Source organism: Bos indicus x Bos taurus, chromosome 20 (assembly GCF_003369695.1).
Source record: "Bos indicus x Bos taurus breed Angus x Brahman F1 hybrid chromosome 20, Bos_hybrid_MaternalHap_v2.0, whole genome shotgun sequence".
Lineage (NCBI taxonomy): Eukaryota > Metazoa > Chordata > Mammalia > Artiodactyla > Bovidae > Bos > Bos indicus x Bos taurus.
Window position 1 is genome coordinate 33,730,839 of NC_040095.1, and position 6,394 is coordinate 33,737,232.

Here is a 6,394-nt window from a genome sequence, read left to right on the forward strand (position 1 = left end):
AACTTTAAAATATTAGCACTTCACAGAAAGGGTCAGCATAAATCATGTCTCATATTGTCCTCTAGTAGAAGATGTTGAGGGCTTCCCTAGTGCTGCAGTGGTAAAGAATCCACCTGCCAAAGCAGGAAACACAGGAGACTTGGGTTCAGTCCCTGGGTTGGAAAGATTTCCTGGAGTAGGAAATGGCAACCCATTTCAGTATTCTTGCCTGGAAAATTCCATGGACAGAGGAGTCTTGTGGGCTACAGTCCATGGAGTTGTAAAGAGTTGGACATGACTGAGCGCATGTGTACACATATAAGATGTTGGCTGTATTTTTCCTCCTAGTTCCTCCAGCTTCTTGAAGCATGGTTATCCATTTTCTTTGTAATAGAATGCCCAGTAAAGGAAGTTAAGTGCATCAGTCTTATGGCTGTATTTTCTACAAGATTCAATAATGCTGATCTCTTTAATTCAGATCTCTTAGGGGCATAGAATCAAGAATCAAATTTATAAGGCTAGAAGAATCCATCAAATGCCACCTAGTATGCTCCTTGCCTTTGGCAGGATCACATGTAGGTCAGTCTATTGTAACTGAATTTCCAAGGGTACTAGAGCTATGTGTGTCTACACTGTGGGGGACCCCACTTGAACCCATGTTCCCTCCTCTCTGCCTCCTAGATTACAAAAGTCATTTCTCTGCACATTAGCTATTTATTATAGGACTGTCTGAAGCAAGAAGAGGCACCAGGTCTTCCAACTAATGTCTGGAGACTTTGATGTGGTTGGCAGACATATTCCTCATGAAGAATGAAAGGATCATTGAAAGGAAGAAACTTCAGCATCCTGCTTTAAGTAGAAAAACTGAGACCCAAAAAGTGTGGCTTAGAAGCTGCAATAGGAATGTCCTCTAGTTGGGAAGTGCTGCTGTATTGTCACAGGGATGACCTATGACCATGCTCCCTGCCCCCGTCCCCCAAAACCAAATCAATAGGCATAACAAGGGATTCTGGTAGCAAGACTTATTGATATTCAGGTATCATCTTTGAGTTTTATATTAGCAAAGAAATGTTTTGAATTGTCTTAACCTAAAATTTTCCATAGTACTTTCTTAGAGAGGCGTTTGTTAGAACAGTATGCAAAACAGGCAAGGAGTGGGAACAAGAAAAAGGCCAATTGTAACATGAATTAACAATTTCTCAAAACTGGAATGAAAACAGTTTTATGTTAGAATGTACTTGTCTTTTACTCTCCTCGATGGAGGAGCCTGGTAGGCTGCAGCCCATGGGGTCGTGAAGAGTCAGACATGACTGAGCAACTTCCCTTTCACTTTTCACTTTCATGCATTGGAGAAGGAAATGACAACTCACCCCATTGTTCTTGCCTGGAGAATCCCAGGGATGGGGGAGCCTGGTGGGCTGCCGTGTATGGGGTCGCACAGAGTTGGGCATGACTGAAGTGACTTAGCAGCAGCAGCAGCAGCAGCAGCAGGCATGCCTGGGCAACCACTGATCTAGTGCCCTGTACACAGTAGATACTCAATAAGTGCTCATAACCTGTTTATTTCAATTCAGTGTATCAGTGAAATAAGAGTCTTTGACTTGGATTCTTTCAGCTCTGAGGTCAGAATCATGGGAGTTTTCAGTGTATTTTCACATGTATCCCTACATCTCCAAAGATAACATCTCCAAAGTATTGGGACTTTTGGTCAATGTGGGCATTGCATTTGCCTCTTGGTGGGTGGGTTTAGAATGGGCTTCCCAGGTGGCTCAGTGGTAAAGAATCTGCCTGCCAGTGCAGGAGCCACAGGAGATGCAGTTGCAATCCCTTGGTTGGGAAGATCCCCTGGAAGAGGAAATGGCAATCCACTCCAGTAGTCTTGCCTGGAAAATCCCATTGACAGAGGAGCCTGGCAGAATACAGTACATATGGTCTCAAAAAGTTAGACATGACTGAGAAGGGTTTGGTTTGGGACCAGCAAGCTAGTGCTTGGCATTTGCCTAAGTGGACCTGATACCACAATGCCATGTCTTAGTCAGGCAGTTGGACTCAGAATGTGGCCAAATGTATTCAGGATCAGTTAGCCAGCTTCACTCTCTGTGTGTCTACCCTGGGCTGACACCCCCAAGGACTTGGAGAAAATGTTGGACTGACAGAAAGTAAAATTACCGCTAGGCTTTCTTTAGTGTCCTGTTTGTGTCTTATGATAAATATTTATTATTTTGGTGAAAAGAATTTTCCTTGTTTGTAATATTCCATCTTCTGGGAAGAAAATATTGAGATAAGAGGGCATTTATCATTCTAGAGTTTATTGGCTTGTACTGTTTATTTATTCTTGAAAGGAAAACAATCCCTACACCAGGAAGTGGTAACATGACAGAGCCAAGTGTACAGATGTGTGGTGGAAAAAACGAATGACAAAGACTCAGACTGTTTTAGTGGTGTCTTTTTTCCGAAAATGATCCGCCTTCATGTTCATGGCACTCGTCCTCTGCTCCCTCCCTGATCCGGTTCATGCTATCTCCTTGCCAGCCTATAAGACCCTGGGAAAGTCATCTCAGTCTTGGTTTTTCCATTTGCAAAATGAGAGATTGGAGCTGTGACCCTAGAGATTTCATCTTTAATGGCTGTACTTGTTATTTTTTGAAAAATTGAGGCTCTTTTTTGTATATTATGTTAGCAAAGTGAATATCCCACAAAACCCCAGAAATCTGAAAAGTATAAACTAGAATTTTTCAGCATTATTAGTATGTGGGTCGACAGATGAGAAGAGGGTTGAGTGTTGGGATGGACACTTCTTTCTTACAAGTATGGAAAGTGCAGTGATCTCAGTTGAAAGGAATGGTTCTCACTACCATGGACCTCTGGGAAGTCGTGCCCAGGATGTTGGGTTCTGCTCTTGGATGGGTGTGTAGAGAAACGAGATCACATCCCATTTGTGCTTTTCCACTGGATTCTCCACCTCCTTCCAGTGTACCACCATCCTTTGTCTCAACCCTCTCCTTCTCTCCCTCTCTTACTTCTGTGTAAGAGTTTTTGTATCTATGATTGTCTTTTCTTCTTGCTCCATTTCATCCCTTTCCCCTATGTTTTCTTCCTTTTGTTTGTCCTTTATTCTTTAGACATAAAGCCCTTATTTTACTTTTTTTAGCTTATTATTTTTTATTAAAGTATAGTTGATTTACAGTATTGTTAGTTTTAGGTGTACAACATAGTGATTCAGTATTTTTAGAGATTATAATCTATTTAAAGTTATTATTAAACAATGGCTGGATTTCTCTGCACCGTACAATATGTCTTTATATCTTATTTACTTTATAGATAGTAGTTTGTATGTTTTAATCCCACATCCCTATTTGCCCCCTCCCCATTCCCTTTCCTCACCAGTAACCATTAGTTTGTTCTCTACGTCTGTGAGTCTATTTCTGTTTTGTTATATAAATTTGTTTCATTTTTTATTCCATGTGTAAGGCATAACAGAACATATTTCTCTATCTGACTTATTTCACTAAATTTAATACTCTCTAGGACCATCCACATTGTTACAAATGGCAGAACTTCGTCTTTTCATGACTAATATTCCATTGCATATATAGTACACACACATACACACACTATACACACACACCACACATTGCACTTTTAAAAAATCCATCCATCTATTGGTGGACACTTAGGTTGCCTTAATGTCTTGACTATTGTAAATAATACTGCTGTGAACATTAGGGTGTGTATATCTTTCAAATCAATGTATTTGTTTTCTTGGGATATGAACCCAGGAATGGAATTGCTGGATTATATGGTAGTTCTATTTTTAGTTTTTTGAGAAACCTCCATTCTGTTTTCCATAGTGGCTGCACCAGTTTACATTCCCATCAACAACCTAGGAGGGGTCCCTTTTCTCTGTATCCTCACCAGCGTTTGTAACTTGTGGTCTTTTTGATGATAGCCATTCTAACAGGTGTGAGGTAGTATCTCATTGCAATTCTTTTTTCTTTTTTTTTTTTGCCAAGCCATGCTCTGAGACTTGTGAGATTTTAGTTCTCTGACCAGGGATCGAACCCAGGCCCTCAGCAGTGAGAGTGCTGAGTCCTAACCACTGGACCATCAGGGAATTCCTCTCATTGTGATTTTGATTTGCATTTCTCTTATGATTAGTGATGGTGAGCATTTTTTCATGAACCTGTTAGCCATTTGTATGTCTTTTTTTGGAAAAATGTCTATTGAGATTTTTTGCCCATTTTAAAATTCTGCTGTTTGGTTTTTTTTTGATATTAGGTTGGATGAGGTGTTTATATGTTTTATAACTGCTTGTAGGTCATAGCATTTGCACATGTTTTCTCCCATTTGTAAGTTTTCTTTTTGTTTTGTTGATAGCGTCCTATGCTGTGCCAGCGCTTTTCAGTTTAATAAGGCCCTATTTAATTTTGCTCTTATTTCTTTTACTTTAGGAGCTAGACCAAAAAAATATTGCTATAGTTTATGTAGCTGTCCAGTTTTCCCAGCACCACTTATTGAAGAGGTTATCTTTTCTTCATTGTATATTCCTTCCTCCTTTGTCATAAATTAATTGACCTTAAGTGTGTGGATTTATTTTGGGGCTATTTTACTTATTAAAATTTCTTTGCTTTTTTATCCTTCTTAATTTTTAATGAGAAATCTTGCTTTTGTAAAAACTAAATAGAATTAGATTGATTTTTGTGTATATGGCCCTTGCATGAAGATGATTTTCCAAGCCCAAACTGCACAAAGCAATCAAAATGCAAATACTAGGAACAGTAAAAGCTTCTTGAATTTGCTGTTAAAAAAATATGAGTGAAGAGTAAGGTGCTGGTGTAATACCCCAGGACTGGGCGATGTAAATTGTCTTACCACTTGAAGGTTTTTGGAGGCAAGTAACATTGTGAGTTAGAAAGTTTTTCTTCATTTTACAGAGCACCATGAGGGAGGTTGGGTTTTCAGAACAAATATCTAAGGCTTCCTAGAACATTTGAGAAGCCTAAAAGTGGGAACTGTGATGCGGGAGTGCTCAGGTAAGCAGACATCCAGCTTCCGTCATCCTATCCATAACTTTACTTTTTAGAAAAACTTAAATTTAAAGGGCTTCCTTTTTTTTTTTTTTTTGGCTCAGCTGGTAAAGAATCTGCCTGCAATGAGTGCAACCTGGGTTCGATCCCTGGGTTGGGAAGATCCCCTGGAGAAGGGAAAGGCTACTCACTCTAGTATAATAGTTTAAAAATTGTTGATGATATATAACATTGGGCTTCCCTACTGGCTCAGTGGTAAAGAATCTGCCTGCCAGTGTTGGAGACACAGGTTCAATCCCTGGGTCGGGAAGAGCCCCTGGTGAGGGAAATGGCAACTCATCCCAGCATTCTTGCCTGGAGAATCCCATGGACAGAGCAGCCTGGCAAGCTACAGTTCATGGGGTGGCAAAGAATTAGACACAACTTAGTGACTAAACAACAACAACAACATTATATTAGTTTCAGGTGTACAATACGTAATGATTTAATGTTTATATATATTGCAAGACTATGGGCTTCCCTCAAAGCTCAGTTGGTAAAGAATCCACTTGCAATGCAGGAGACCCTGGTTTGATTCCTGGATTGGGAAGCCCCACTGGAGAAGGGATAGGCTACCTTCTCCAGTGTTCATGGGCTTCACTTGTGGCTCAGCTGGTAAAGAATCCACCTGCTATGAGGGAGACCTGGGTTTGATCCCTAGGTTGGGAAGATCCCCTGGAGTAGGGAAAGGCTACCCACTACAGTATTTTGGCCTGGAGAATTCCATGGAAGGGGTCACCGTAATGTCTGGTTAGCATCCATCACAACATATAGTTAATATTCTTTTTCTGGTGATGAGAACTTTCAAGATATACTTTCTTAACAACCTTTAAATATACAGCATAGTATTTTTAGCTGCAGTCATTATGCTGTACATTCCATGACTGATTTATTTTTTACCTGGAAGTTTTTACCTATTGACCCTCTTCAGCCACTTTGCCTGTCCCCACCCCTTGCTTCTGGTAACAACCAATCTGTTTCTGTATCCAAGGGTTCACTTTTGTTTTGTTTCTTTTTTTTTTCTTAGATTTCATGTATAGTGAGATTCTGAAACTGATCACATGGACCACAGCCTTGTCAAATCAGTCAATCCTAAAGGAAATGAGTCCTGAATGTTCATTGGAAGGACTGATGATGAAGCTGAAACTCCAATACTTTGGCTACCTGATGCAAAGAACTGGCTCACTGGGAAAGACCCTGATTTTGGCAAAGATTGAAGGCAGGAGGAGAAGGGGACAACACAGGATGTTGAGTTTTCAGAACAAATGAAAACCCATTTGTTCTTCATGGCAAATGAAAAACATTGGACCACGGACTTGATGGACATGAGTTTGAGCAAGTTCCGGGAG

At 40.2% G+C, this 6,394-nt stretch overlaps 1 non-coding gene across 1 annotated transcript; it reads right to left on the reverse strand.

Moving 5' to 3' along the window:
* Positions 1–4,020: 4,020 nt before the first annotated feature.
* TRNAE-CUC lies at positions 4,021–4,093 on the reverse strand. The gene has a single exon. It is a non-coding gene; the product is annotated as a tRNA-Glu (tRNA).
* Between the last annotated feature and the right edge of the window lie 2,301 nt (positions 4,094–6,394).